General features: G+C 38.9%; 1 long non-coding RNA gene across 1 annotated transcript; it reads right to left on the bottom strand.

Moving 5' to 3' along the window:
* Positions 1–201: 201 nt before the first annotated feature.
* On the bottom strand, positions 202–8,627 carry LOC106527231 (uncharacterized). Its single transcript, XR_001311358.1, has 3 exons — positions 8,610–8,627; positions 8,107–8,173; positions 202–218 (listed from the first exon to the last, which is right to left on the bottom strand). It is a non-coding gene; the product is annotated as an uncharacterized LOC106527231 (long non-coding RNA).
* Between the last annotated feature and the right edge of the window lie 7,441 nt (positions 8,628–16,068).

Below are 16,068 nucleotides of genomic sequence, written 5' to 3'. Positions count from 1 at the left end.
GTCAGCAGATTGTGTTGCACTTTCACTTTATCACAGTCTTCCATCCTCAGCACCACATTGGTGACAGTGGAGAGGAAAAACTCCCTTTTAGCAGGAAGAAACCTCCAGCAGAACCAGGCTCAGGACAGGCAGCCATCTGCCTCGACCGGCTGGGTTTGTGGGGACAGGAAACAGAGACACCGACAAACACAAAAGGACTGGTCCAGGTATATTTTTCTCTGAAAGAGAGACAAAGAAAAACATGGTATTGATAAGAACTGGTTTACTGCGCCGTTATTCTGGCGTCCATATTTTTTAACACTTTCTTACAAAGTCAACACTTATTATAGGGATACAACGGAGACAGGGACTTTTCATTAGTCTAAACTGGGATTGTTCTCTTCAAAATATACAGTTCTTCTTTTACGAAGGGCTTTCTCATACATTAACAGGCTAGCTCTCCAATTCTGACGTTAGTGGAGCGTCATTGTCTTTCCAGTTTTCTAGATGTATGTTTTAAAATAGTCGGATTCCTCTGATCAATTACTTTCTTTTTCAGAGGAGCAATTTCACCAAGAGATGTTTGCATTAAAGTTTTAAAAATATGAACAAGATCATCCAAGATATTGCTCTCTGTTACATTATTCTGTAAGAGAGAGAAAAATAAAAATGAAAAATATTCTTTAAATTTAGCTACTGTGTTCTCTGAAAAACATGTCATTTACTCTCAGTAGCTGTGCTGTGTCAGTTAATGTAAACTCAAAAGATATTGAAAATGGTTGGACAGAYCAAGATTGTGGGGATGTATTCTTAGGGTCTTACTCTGTGCCATATGTCAGAACCAGATCYAGATGAAGAGAAAGAGTACATTTGTGGACATTCTCATAGGAGAGAAAAMAGCAGATTGTCATTTCCAAAACAAATCTGCTTCTCTTTGCAACTGAGATTCAAGTAAAACAGTAATACCTACTGAGATTCGCTCCCTGCTGCCCTCAGAGACTGTGTGGGTTATTTTTATGAACCCATCTTATTAACCCACTCTCCATCTCTGCAGGGTTTCTYTCAGCATGAACAGAACTGAGCCCTTTCATCACCTGTACCCCGYCTGCTCCGAGAAGGTCGTGCTGAAATTTTTAGGAGCTGCAAAACCACATTTACTAAGTGTTTTAAACGGCCCTCGTGACACCAAATGAGTGCAACAAGGAAGCCATAAATCTGATAAATTACATCTGAAAAGGAAAATAACCAAAATTGCAGATCCCAGGGTTTTTCTTAACAGGGGAGGCTGTTGCCAGCTTTTCGCTGTGCGGTAACGGCACTGATGTCCTCGGTTTGGAATGAAGATGGGGTTGAAAGAATGAGRGATGGTTTTACATTATGGAAACGTTTGTGGGATGGAGAGTGGGAGCCAGGGTTTTCTCCTGAGGTCCGACTGTGGATGTGAGCCTACATGTTTCCTCCTCTCTGCTCCAGTCCTGCTGCATCCAGCCAAAACCTTTATTTTCACATAAACAGGAGCTTGAGGCGTCATAAAAATACACACGAAGGTGATAATAAGTCTTGATGGGCAAATCTGAACCCTGAACCCAACACTGGGAACAGCTGAAATTAACCTCAGCAGTTTTTACAAACTAATACTCAATTATTAAAATGGATTGTATGCAGAATATTTAAAAAAATGCAGCAATATAAGTTTCTAAAATCAAATTTGAACACAACCAATCTGTATGTATCTTTCAGCATTAATGGTGCTTTCACAGATGTGCAAGTTATCCATGCTATGGGCACTAATACAACCCCATACCATCAGAGACGCTGGCTTTGAACGCTGATAAAAATCTAGGCAGGCGTTTTCCTCTTTGTACCGAAGAAAAGGACATGATGATTTACAAAAAATAATTTGAAATTTGGACTCATCTGACCACGGGACACTTTTCCATTTTGAGTCAGTCCATGTCAGATCATCTGTTACAGAATAATGTCTGTTTTTAATGCAGTGCTGACTGAGGGGTCGAAGGTCACGTACATTCACTGTTGGTTTTCGGCCTTCCCGCTTACTTGCAGAGATTTGTTCAGATTCTCTGAATTTCTTTGATGACATGAACTATAGATCCCTAAATTCCTCGCAATTACACGTTGAGAAGAGTTGTTCTTAAACTGTTGGGCTATTTGCTCAGACGGTTGCTCACAAAAAGGTGAACCTCATCCCATCCTTGCTTGTGAAGACTGAGCCTTTCAAGGATGCTCCCTTTTAAACCCAATCATGACACTCACCTGTTTTCAATTAACCTGTTTTTCGAGCATTTCTCAACTTCCCAGTCTTTTATTGTCCACGTCTCAGCTTTTTTTTGCAACATGTTGCATCAAGTTCAAAATGAGTGAATATATGCAATAAAATAAAACAAACAAACAGCAATAAAGTTTAACCATTTGAACATTAAAAATCTTGACTTTTTAGTGTATTCAATTGGTTGAAAAGGATTTGCAAATCATCCTGTTTTATTTTTATTATGTTCTGTACAAACGTTGTCAACTGAATTGGAATTGGAGTAGTAAATTATCTGTAGTGAACATTGTCTAAAGTCATTTTGTGTATAAAACACGAATAATTCTGTCCAAAAGAATTATTTTGGTTTTGATAAATAAGAATGAATCCTAAATCATAAGAGATTTAAAAAAATAATTAGGCTTTTGGAGTTGCTCAAAAGTGACACACATTGTAGAATAAATGTCCTGATGCATCTCAGAAATCCAGGTAAAAAATCAAAAAGAAAAAAATTGTATAGGTCTTCTGGACGGGTTCTTCTCTAATGAAACGTTTTGTCTCTCCTCCAAGAGACTTCTTCAGTCTGAGAGTTTCAGGCAAAATTCAGGCTTTTAAGCCCTGCCTCCGTGTGACTGATACTCACATCACATGGCTATTGTTGACACCTAATTAACACCTATTGTTAACAGGGGGTGGAGTGATACTGGCAATAGCAGCACTGTAGGAGGGGGACAACTGAAAACGGAGGCCTCCACCTCTGTTTAATGATGGACGGTCTTTCTTCACAAAAATGGCTTCTTTTACTCCTCTCTCAAACCAACGTTCCTCTCTATCAAGAATGAGAACATCCTCATCTCTGAAAGAGTGACCGCTGGCCTGTAAATGAGTGAAAACTGCAGAGTTCTGGCCATTAGATGTAGCTCGTCTGTGTTGGGACATTCTTTTGAACAGTGGTTGCTTTGTTTCCCCGATGTATAACTGGTTGTTGGTTGTATAACTGATGTTGGTGCCCCGGCACAAACAGAGCAATGTTGTATATGCTGTTAAGTGCCAGGAGGACTGTGACCAGTTATACATCGGGAACACAAAGCAACCACTGTTCAAAAGAATGTCCCAACACAGACGAGCTACATCTAATGGCCAGAACTCTGCAGTTTTCACTCATTTACAGGCCAGCGGTCACTCTTTCAGAGATGAGGATGTTCTCATTCTTGATAGAGAGGAACGTTGGTTTGAGAGAGGAGTAAAAGAAGCCATTTTTGTAAAGAAAGACCGTCCATCATTAAACAGAGGTGGAGGCCTTTGTTTTCAGTTGTCCCCCTCCTACAGTGCTGCTACTGCCAGTATCACTCCACCCCCTGTTAACAATAGGTGTTAATTAGGTGTCAACGATAGCCATGTGATGCGAGTATCAGTCACATGGAGGCAGGGCTTAAAAGCCTGAATTTTGCCTGAAACTCTCAGACTGAAGAAGCCTCTTGGAGGAGAGACGAAACGTTTCATTAGAGAAGAACCCGTCCGGAAGACCTACACAATTTTTTTCTTTTTGATTGTAGAATAAAATTTTTAAATAAATAAATAAATAAATAAATAAATAAATAAATAAATAAACTGCAGCTGACTGTCACTTATTAATAATTCTGTAATAAACAGATCACATTGTCTGAGTTAAATTCTTTTTACATGACATTTTCTCTCACTTTCAGAAGATTCATGCTAAGAAAAGCTTTGTTTTTCCTCCAGGCAGTGTTTCTGTCATGCAGCTGCCTCAGAAAGGTCAGCCGAAAACTGCCCACATCCGAGACAACCGCAGCTGCAGCACCGAGGACGTGTCATCTGCTTCTGCACAAATCTGCGAGGTTTGATTTTTCTCTCGTCGGGGCAAATTTAATCTGCGCTTTAATTTGAGCTCCTTCTGGAGCACGAAGCGGGTCTGTAAAAGCTGTGGAGTTAGCATCCATTATAATATTTAACATCAGCGGATCACAGTCATCATTTAGCTGTTCATCCTGATTCAGAGCTGCGTTGAATAAATGAGAATGAACTCGTTCCCATTCAGTTTCATGTGAATGAAAAAAAGGGGGGGAAATAATTTCCGCAGTTATAGAAAGTGAAAATGAGTTATTGAAAAATTTGAACCTAATGTTTCATTAATAATGTGCTGAGGTGAAAGGATAGTTATTTATTTGGTGATTTTAGTCTGTGGGGACAAAAAAAACATTAGGAGCTGTTGTTTCATAAAAAAGTGTTGAATTAAAATGTTAAATGAGCCAAACAGAGCTGATCCATGGTTTTGTGCATGAATGTTTCATCAGCTGCTGAGGAAACATCCACTGAACTTTAAATTCTATCACCTTATCGCTACAAACACAGGAAGTTTTACCAAATAAGTAGTTGTTGTACTTGGAGTCTTTTGTCCCCATCATCATTAATCTCTTTACTCGAGCATTTGAGGCTTCCAGGTTGGTTCCTGGGTCTGGTTTCTTCAGAAAAGAGCAGCTCTGATCTGTGTTCTCTGGCAGTCGTCCACTCCTGCGGTGACGGCGTGGCCGCAGCGGTTTCTCCTCCAGAGAGATACTTATCTTCATCACCTTTACAAAACCGTATCCAGTGTGTGATAAAATCATTTAAAACACAGTGACATCTTCAACTTGAGGTTCAAATTGAATGACGATTGTGATAGTGTGAAGGTTTCTGTTCTGAATCAGTTCATTCCCCTTTAAAACCACTAGCATGTGAACCATTTTTGGAAACAATCCTATAGATTTTTTTTAAACAAATGGGTTCCTTGTTTCACTTTCACTGGCATGCTGTGTGAAAAACAACCCTGCTCAGACTCCATTTCTGACAGGTTTTCCATCACACAGAATAATTTCATCCAGCTCTCAAACTAAACCTGCTTTATTCGGCGGGTTGTGAGGATGGAGCTCATGCCAGCTTGCACATGGGTGGAGTCCACTTCAAGGAGTTGGGAGGAAAGGTGGCAGGTTTTTATTAACCTTTTCAAGCATTCTTTTCAAAGTGATGTTTAGGACAAGGGAAAGGCTATCTATATTGTTGCTTGTGAGGTTTTTATGAAGTGAGGATCAGTCAGTAAATGGAGGGATGCAGGAGCACAACCTGAGAAATGCTCCCTGACAGAAGTAATGAGATGACTCATTGTTGTGACCCGGCTCTAATGGGCAGAACAAAAGCACAACCGTCTGTAAAATGAGACCAAAATAAAAGTCCAAATAAAACATTTACAATATGAGGTGTGGGAATTAGAAGGAAAAAAAATCAGTGGTGGATTGTTTACTGAAACGTAAATGATGCCATGGGTTTCGACAGCCATCATCATTAGTCATGTTTACCCACCTCAAAAAAACAATATTTTAGGTACGGAGCCGAGTCTCGACCAATTAAAATGACATATTGGGTCATCTAGTGAAGTCATTTCCAAGTTTTTTTTTTCTTTATTTGCAGAAAAAATGCAGCTTCTTGTGCCACGTTTTACGAAAAGCCAAGTTTCTGTAACATTTACAAAAATCTAATTTGCTTCTGTCTTTCTGGCTACTTTTAAAGGCCTAATATGTCCTCATAAAAACGTCCTATAAGCTAAATGAAAATGAGCCGTTTAAATGTTGTTTGTGGCAAAACTTGCTTGACATCAATCTCAAATAGGTTTCTAAAATAAAATCCCTTTTCTCTGCCCCGGTCTGCGTCTAAATAAGCTTTATGTTTTGCATAAAATGTGCCTCCGGATGCTTCTTGATCCATTAACACACAAGAACAGTCAGATATTGCTTTGTGGCCCCATTATAAAACAATTGCTTTCATTTCCTTACCTTTCATGTTTTCCCTCATGCGGCTAAATTGACTTGATTTAAAAGAAAAAAAAACTAGATTCACCCACGGATGCATATTTAGGATAATGGAAATAACACCTGCCGACGTTGTAGTTCAAATGTTCCGCTGGGTGCCCCGGCGGAGCAAGCTTGTCGCTCATGTCTTTATGTTTGTTATTATAAACCTAATATTCTGCCTCTATTAAAGAGCGGAAGAACAGAMTTAGTAGAATATTGTTTGGCTCAGACCTTGGCCTCTAAGGCGGATGTACGTTGTTAGCGGAGCTGCGTGTTTGCGACATGTTTCCTAGCAAACAAGTGAGCAAAAAGGTCAGCAGGTCGGAGCTGCACTGTGGCTCAATAAGCTGAGGACAGCATGTTCAAATGTTAAATTCTGCATCCATTAGAGTCAGACTTGTTTTTTTTTTACACAGCATCAAAACACAAATTCTATGTTACTATTTTAATTTATTAGTCTTTGAGATAAAATCAGTTGTTCACTCCGTCCTGTCAAATCTATGTCCAGCAATAATTTAATTATAATCACCCACTGCACTCAAAGCACTACACTTTTTTAATGAATGAATGAATATTTTTTAGAAAATTTCAACAAATAGATATTGTCACCAGCTTTTGAACACTTTAAAGCATTTTCAGGGAATTTGTTATTAAAGCAAACATCCCTGCGGATGAGAATTATTCCCAAACCTCCTCCTTCTGAGTTACTGAGGTGAGGTAACTTTCCGCTGTAAATCCTTAAATCTCACAGCTGAGATTTTTCCAAATCTCAAAAGCCCCAAAGGGTCATGGCGGTCGTTTTGTTTTTATTATCCTTTTAAATTTTTAGTTACCTCAGACATGCACACTTATGCCCACTAACACAATTTTTATATCTTCTTTAATCGTGGGTATAAGAGATGATTTGGGAGAAAACGAGCTGCTTGTTACGACAAATTGTTCAGTTTAATTTGAGGTGTTTTTTTTTTTTTAAATGTCAGATAATCAACCTGTTGAGGAGACTAGGCATTCCAGGCTGGACTCCAACTGCACTCACTGTCTCCAAACGCTGTAAAAGTTCAACTTTATTGCAGTTATTTATTTAAATTTCCCTATAAAATGATTCATTGCTGCACAGAACCAGCGTGTCACGTTTGATTCTGATAGATTAACTGCTGAAGTGCARGCTCTGTTGTAACCCGATGTGGCCAAACATGGTGAAGGAATGTTGTGCATGTTTCCTACCATGGGGGCTTGATGACAGTCATTCAGATAGAGGAGTGGCTGGAATGGAGGATATATGTGAATGCTTCCCCGGCTGAAAAATCAGCCCCCGTCGTCAGCCGGGGCTCCTCGTCTTTGRGTCTGCGCTGTTCTCGCATGAAAATGTCTCGGGGGAGAGAACAGAGCGGGCAAATGATGCACAGAAATGACACTTGTGAGATATGACAGGGACCCCGAATGGAAATACTGCTGCTGCTGCTGCTTATCAGGTACAGCCAGTGGAACATGATTACTACCGACTGGCGGCCTAACAAGGTAATTTAAACACTGCCACCGGCATGCAATCTCATCGTGATTCTGCCTGTAGGRAGCGTCTAACAGCTTCAGAAGCTCTGCTGAAAACACTCCTCGTCATCACATAAATGAGCCCATTAATCCCATCCAGGAGAGGACAACAAACCTCTTACATCTCTAATTGATTAATTATTCCCATTGAGACTCACAAAGGACATTCAATCAGAGCTGAGTAATAAAATAAAATAAAATATCACAAAAAAAAAAAAACATAAACAGAAGCCATTTCACCTGAAGGTCTAACTCTTCTCTCATGCTTGTGAATAGGACATAATATCCAGTCAAATAAAGAACAAATCTGTCCACAAAGAGTGTGTGAACGGAATATAAACTATCCGCTGCCTGTTTTCAGCTTTCAGCAGCCGATAATCATTCCCAGCAGGAGCCACAAGGTTTTTTTTTTCTTTACTTTTCTTGTGTGTGGTTCTAGAAACAGCTGGCACAGGCAGAACTTCTCACCTTTCATGGCATGAACATGGCGTGTTCGAGCAGCACGGCAGCCAAAACGACTTCCTTCACTTCTTCACTGACATACAGATGGATCATGCAAACACAAGTGACGCTTACAACGTTACAACCGCATGCTCTTTTTTAGACATGTAACTATATCAAATGTAGTTTATCGTAAAGTAGATATTGCAATATTTTTTTCATTTTCAGTTGGGGAATTAGTACTAATGAAGTTCTTTATAGCATCTTCAGAAAATCTCAACTTGAAGGATCATGGAGTTTTACACCACTTTGTCTATTCACCTATATCACAAAATGTGCAAATTTCCCCACTGTGGGATCAATTAAGTTTTATCTTATCTTATCTTATCTTATCTTATCTTATCTTATCTTATCTTATCTTATCTTATCTTATCTTGTCTTAAATACGTAGATTGGGACACCTCTTCTCATGGGAATGCACAAAAAATGAGAATCATAAAGCAGCTGATGAATAGTCAAACATAACTCACCTATAGACACTTGGTGACTTGTAAGCCTTCAGCAAACATAGAAAGAGATTTGTTAGCTGCACTCGCTGATAACTAGTTCTTTCATTGAAGCCAGGTCACAGAAAAACTTTGGCTTCGCTATTTTTCCTTTTTCTGGATATGCACATGCTTTGGTCTATCTGCCCCCACAACCAGTGGCGGTTCTGGGCGGGGCCACAGGGACATTGGCCCCATCTGAAATCTGATTGGCCCCCTGAAGTACCCCTGCCCTTTCACTCGTCTGTCCTTGATGGCTGCAGTTCCACTTCCAACCACTAGTGGCGATAGTGAGTCAAATAGGAAAGAAGCATGAAGCTCACAGAAGGCTTTTTTGAACAATCCTGGAGAAAAAAGTTTTTTACTGACAACGATGGCTAGATTTTCTCATGTGTTTGAGAGTATTTTATATATGTACAGTAAAAAATTCATGTAAAACTGATAAGGAGAATTTACTGTGCAAGCTTTAGTGTTTGAACACATGTGATTAAATGTACAAAACTTACAAAAACTGGGGATTTGTGTGCAAGGATGTTGAACAAATACTTGACCCCTCTATGAATTTTGTGGCCCCTTGATGGCCCTTTACACTGAAAAATCCTAGATCCACCACTGCCCCCAACCTACATATTCACTTCCAGTTTTTTTCTCCAAAGACGAAGGAAAATGGGGGAGAAATTAAATAATCCACCTCTTTTATGTTAAACTTGCATAAAGTTTCTACTCGGTCTACATCAAACCACACCCCACATACACTCGTGCTCAAGGCATGTTATTGTACATCCATCCTCATTGGCTAAAGCCTGTGGCCTTAATTGGCCTGATCCTGAGCTCTACTAGCCCACTTATCCGTCCCTGGTAGTAAGTACTGTTTTTTTAAAACATAATTGGACAAATTTAAATCAGCTAAGGCTGGGTCGATTCTTTTTTTGAGCCTGTTTTCCACTATTGGCTTTATTGGATAAAGTAACACATCCCTGAAAGATATTTTTAATCACACTGTTTGCATTTTAAGCTGCAGGAAGAAGCACATCTACTTGCCAGTGTAATCTCTCCCCTGTTGCTGTTTTCATCACAGTCTTTAGAGGGCCCCTGTTGTTTTTAATAGGCCCCGGGCACAGCCGGTCACAGAGACAACCGCAGCACGGCTACAAGATTAATTACACTGTAGCAGCACCTTTCTCACCTCCACATTCCCCCAGAGCCTCTCAGCACGCATGGTGCCGAATTAAAAAAAAGAAATTGAAAAACACGTATAATCAGGCTGAGCTGACGGAGTAATCATCCTGTCAGGGATAATGTCGATACCGTGCCACGGCCGGCACTGGAGCACAAGAGAAAACGGCCCTGATAAAAAGCAGCATCTACCCATTACAGTGGAGGAGAGGGGTCTGTGGGGGTCTTAAGTGGAGGTGGAACAGGAACTGCAGAAAGCACATCAATTGACCTTCATATAATGAAATTTAGATAAGGAAGGCTGAGTGGCTGTGGTCGTTGTGAAAAAAGAAAAGSTCACTTATCGGCTGTTCGGAGCTGAATGTCCCATGGTTCTGTGTGTGGAACCTATTAAAATAAATTACACGTCGTTTAAAATTATATGAATGCAAATCTGTTTTTTTTAATGGTAAATTAGTTACATTATGTAATACGTGAATGTAGCATTCACGTTATTGTTTTCTTCATATATATCATCATATATATCCATGCTATGACTTCTGTTTTTGCATATTTTAAATGTTTAATTTATTTGTAAGTATTTCCCCTCATAGAAATGTATTAAGAACTCTTCGTTTTATTCAAAAACATTGCTTTCTTTTCAATTCAATTATAGCGCCAAGTCCCAACAACTGCTCTCTCAGGGCACTGTAGACAAAAAAAACAAACAAAACAAACAAACAAAAAAAAAAACAATAAATCTAAAGAAGCCAGCAGATTGCGCCAAATCTTTGCTTCATCACAGTCTCTGCCTCGACCAGCTGGGTTTGGGAACCTGATAGAGACACTGAAAAACACAGGACTGGTCCTGGTGTATTTTCCTCTGGAAGAGAGACAAAGAGAATTCACATACTTTCTGTCTTTTTGTCTTTTTATGCTACTTTAATATTGTAGTTATTGTTTCACTACTTTAGAAACTTTAAGCTTTTACCTATAGCCATTTGTTACATTTAGTATTAAGCTAGTGTTTTGCAGCTTTTGGCTTGTCTTTTGCTACGTGTAGCAACTACACACGTGTAATGTATAAAACACGTATGTAATGTATAATAATACTTCAGTGTTTGAACAAGAATTTGGTTTTAGCTTGTGTTCTGTTTCCTTTATAAAAACTCGGACTCAGCTTCTTCATCAAATGTGATTAAATCATTCAGACATTGTTTTCACAAAAATGTTTTTTTCAAATGAAAAACATTCAGAGAGGTACGGAAGCGTAGAGCTCTCACACGAATGATATTATTTTTAAACTGGATCTCGTTATAACGAGAAAACTATCTCYTAAAAACGAGAAAATKTGTCGTTCTAATGACAAATATATCTCGTTGTAATGAGAACAAGATGACAATCTCGTTGTAACGTGTCATGGTTTCTTCTGATTTGTCACTTTCACTGGTGTTTATTGCCTGGATGGTGTGATGGAGAACACGATTGAGCCACTATATAAAAAAAAAAAAAAACAGAACGCGTACTATTTGGGTTTGTGCTCAGACGTTGCAGTTATTAGCACTTCCTTAGCAATACGCACTCTCTAATCTGAATTCAGACGCTATTATTTCAAAAGCATTATTCAGTACTAACTTACTTTGTCATTTTTCAGTCTAGAAATGTGTTCCTCTTGCTGATTTCTTCTTCGTAAAAAGGCACATAGTGGATCAGTCGTGTTCTCCATCACGCCACCCAGGCAATAAACGTCCGTGAAAGTGACAAACCAGAGGAAACCACAACACGTTATAACGAGATGGTTATCTTGATATAACAAGATAGTTTTCTCYTTTTTACAAGAATGTTTTGTCATGATAACGAGATATTTTTGTTGTTTTAAAAACATGCTTTCTCATTTTTTACGAGATAGTTCTCTCGTTATAACGAGATCCAGTTTAAAGATAATTTCATGTCATGTGAGAGCCCTACACTCCCGTAATAGAGCATCTTAGAGAAATAAACTTTTGACAATGTTTTATTAAAGGCACAGTGTGTAGGATTTGTTGTTTTCAGCGACATCTAGTGGTTGAATCATCCTCCCTGGTCCTCCCCCCACCCCCACCCCCCACTTCCACACGCAAAGGAGTTTCTACGGTGTCTCTCAGGTGTCAAAAACCTTTGATAATTCCAACCGCGATGTCTACCAGCAGCTTCAGGGCTAGTGATGTTTCAAGTGGTAAGATTATGAGCTTTAATAAGTAAAATTATCCCAGCTACAATGACAGACAACAAATATTACATTTACAGTATTACAACTAAAACCTTTTGACGCCGCCACCGCAGTTTGTCCTTCATGAGCCTTCGTGGACAAGATGGCGGTGCAAGATGGCGGCTGCCTGTAGTGGCGACCCGCGACCATGGAGATATAAACAGCTTTTTATAAGGTAAAAATAATAAAACAAGGTCTTTGTCTGCAATGATTAGACATGTTTTTTTTTATTATTGTCATTAGTGATTATCTCAATTTCGGCTAAAAGAATTGACAAAATCCTACACACTGTGCCTTTAAAGCTCAAAGTTAAATTTCATGATAATAAATATATATATAATTGTAAAAAGGTTCATATTATTTATTGTACATATTGTTGTTTTAAAATAAAAATTGATTTGTTTCTCTAAGTTCATGTTCTTTGCTAAACTAGGAGTTAACACAGTCATGAATATTCACGTTCACATGAAGCTCGGTGGCCACCTCAGCAGCTGCTGAGTAACTGTTTATCTTTATTTTGTCCTTCGCGTTCAGTGCAGGAGAGATGCTCTCTGGCCTGCAGCTCCTTGTGGCACTACGTTCAGCAGAGCTCTGTTACAGCTGGATCTAATTTAAAGTGACTCAGAGCTGATCACGACCGATCGCACGGCTGAGGTTAACATGCTAGACCCAAATGTAAGAGACATCTGCTCTTGTACTTGATGATGAGTTAGAAATGTTAGCTGTTTGTCTGCGTCCAAGAGCACCTCGCAGGGACGACTGTTTTTACCCTTATTTAATGACTGAAAACATGTTTTGACAATCAGTCGTTTCTGCGGAAATTTCTTCAACAAAAGGAATAAAGAACACGACTCACAATATTATGAACAAAATGCATTCAAAAGAATTACTACTTGCCAGATAATCTATTTTCATTTGAACAGTTTCACAAAACGTCCTTAATTTGGGGGACGTACATCTCATTCCAACTCAAAAAAAAATCCCTTTATTGAGGCTGTTTTCAGAATTTTTGACCTTCTTGGTTATAAATTAATTAGATTTAGAAGGTTAGAGCTGATAATGACATTTTTTCTGTCCCAATACTTCAGTCAGACAAAAGAAAAAAAATAAAAAAGTTGAATATCTTCTCATCTATTTGTGACAGTGATGAAGCTCGACACTACAGCAATGACAAGTGATGCTGACTTAAACTAATTAGCAACCCCAGAAGCTGTTTTCTATGGAGAAGACAGATCATACGTCATGAACAACTTGACATTTCTGTTCTAAAGTCTCATTTTATGGGAGGGACAAATAAGGAAGTCCAAGTTACAAAATCCAACTGTCAAATTTGATTCTGAAACAAGAATAAACTGATAAATTTTATAGAATAAAATTTAGTACAGATTGCACTTTTTRTTTTGGCAAAGTAGCCAAAGACACAAAGCATCAGTGATACAGATGTAAGTATCTCAGCTGTTGTGTTTGTGGGAGGACTGAGTGAAACTTTGTACTTACTGCATCTTTTTTTTTGAAGCCGTTCATTCTGTTCTTTTTGAATTTGCTCTTCTGGCATCAGAATAGAGAATGTAATCAACGAGACAGCTGTGATTTAAATTATTCATCATGCTCAGAAATGACATTATTTGGAGTCAACTCTGCTAAAAAGCTTTGAATCACAGGTGAACWTGGAGCAGATTTAACCGTTTTGTTGTCACGGGAAGTCAAGATTGARGTCAATAATGTAAAATCTGGCAAATAATTTGAATAAAGCAGATGTGTGACAGTTATATTTTTACATGTGTGTGTGTGTAAAAACCCACAAAAACATATATATGATTCAACCTGCCTCTGCTTTAAACAGATAGATTCCTCTGATACCACACAATCTTTCAATTTCCAGAGATTTCCTCCAAATCAGTCACCTGAACTTATCATGTCTGCCAGCTGTATCTGTCAAATGTTTGCTCAGGTGTGTGTGTGTGTGTTTGTGGTCTTTCTATTCATTGTGGCTAAACTAGATTTTSTTCTATTAGTCAGTACTTACGAGACAAGATTATACCTCTGTGTGCACGCAGGATTTATTGTAGCAACACAAACAGAAGAACTGTGTCTATCAGGTAACTGATCCAYCTCTTTACGTTTCATCCTTCCTCACCTGCTAAGTTTGATCTGCTGCCGGACCGGACATCCCTCCGCTCTACCTTTCCCCACCGTTTCCACTCAGTCTGCAGCGAGGTGTGAACTGAGCTATTTCCAGTGCCAGGGCTAACTTATTACAACCTYCCCTCCGAAGATAACCGCTGCTGTTTTCCTCTCTCCTCCTGTCCAACACTCATCATCACCACGTGAACACCCGTGGTGTGGTTGTTCCCTGGAAGGTGGGCGACAAGAAATTAGTATTTTGTCAGGGTGAGAAAACCTGCGAGGAAACTTTGACAAGAGGAAATTAAACTGTAAGAAAACATCCAGGACAGGAATTTAATTGCAAAGTAAAATGACTTTGTTTTTAAATAAGTTTCTTTTTCATTGCTTGTCTGCTTTTTTAAAAAAAGCTGGTCACTACAAATTCAAATCGTTCCTGTCAGTTTTYGTTGTCTCAGGTTAACACTAAATGACTTTACAGAGAATGCACTCAGTAAAAACACAATTAGCTGCCAAAACTAAACTGTTTTTAAACAAGAATTGTGTTGAAAACARGTCTTTGTATCCGTGGTTTCCAAACTTTTTGGCTTAAAATCCAAAAATTAACAATTAAAAAAAAAAAACTTTGCTAAAAACTGAATTAAACAAAGACACAATAACAACACAAGCAGTCTTTAGTACTACATAACTTATTATTTTCATGTCTCAGGTTCAAGTATTTCAACTTTTTCTTTTTTTTTTTTTGTAAACCTGGCTTCTTCCTTTTAAAACGATTAAATTAATTGAAGCCATTTTTTTGATTGACAGATGTGGGCTTTTCCTTTATTATTTCTTTGTCAAAGTGAAAATAAAGAGTCTGGAGTGTGGCTTTTAAGTTTAGAAGCTTCTGCTGAAAACCCAAGACATGTTTAAGTGTGCAGACTTTCACACCTACTCATTTCAGGCGTCAACTGTCTTACGTTTCATTCACGTTCACCATAAATCCAAATGCCAGGCCTCCTCACGGATGAGCGGTGCCCACCAGTGAATCCTGCCTGAACCCTTCATGGGATGCAGCTGGCATAATTATCATCAATTATGGCTCCAGTTAAGCCTTTCAGGGAAAGAACCTGAAAACTGTTTGTGGTTGGAGATTTATTTGAGGTATTTCAGGGTATTTGGAAGCTGGTTTGGATTAAAWTTTCTGGATTTTCAGCTGTAGAGTCAGCTCGCTTTGGCTTTTGTTWTAAGCCTGTAAGACCGTTTGAGTCCTGTTTTCTGTCGTTTTGACAAGAGCATCTGAACCTGAAGCAGGACTTTCAACCAGAACATGAMTGATTGGGATTTTTGCACGTTGACGATGGTTAATCTGTTCTTAAAGCAATCGCAGCGACTCACTCCGGCCCTGTAAGACCCATGCCAAGTGAATAAATGGGTTTCTGCTTGGGATGGATGTTGTAATCAATAAGGTCCTTATATAAGCAAAGACTTGATGTCCGCTTGTACTCACAGGGTGAAAACCACTAAATCCCCTCAGCAGAGAGAGATTTAATGGATGTTGCACATTCTTTYTCCTCCAACAGACATATTTCTTTTTCCCAGAGTCCAGTTTTGTTTTACTCCAGAGCCCTGACACGTACAGAGATGAGGACAAGTGATGAGGGAGATATTTCTGTTCCATATTTATCAGGAGCCTCATAAACGTTCGCTGCGTCACTGCTGCTCAGGTTTCATTGATTGGACTGAATTTCAGTTTWATTCTCAATCAATCTTCAGTCTGAACTCTTTCCATGAAATCATTTACAACAGAACAAACAATGACTGATGTCTATCTTTGACTTTTCTCAGGGTTAGATACAGATCATCCAGCCAGCCATCCATCCATCCATCCATCCATCCATCCATCCATCCATCCATCCATCCATCCAGCCAGCCATC

This window comes from Austrofundulus limnaeus, unplaced genomic scaffold, assembly GCF_001266775.1.
Source record: "Austrofundulus limnaeus strain Quisiro unplaced genomic scaffold, Austrofundulus_limnaeus-1.0 Scaffold4, whole genome shotgun sequence".
In the NCBI taxonomy this organism is placed as follows: domain Eukaryota; kingdom Metazoa; phylum Chordata; class Actinopteri; order Cyprinodontiformes; family Rivulidae; genus Austrofundulus; species Austrofundulus limnaeus.
This window is presented reverse-complemented; position numbering and strand designations above follow the sequence as displayed.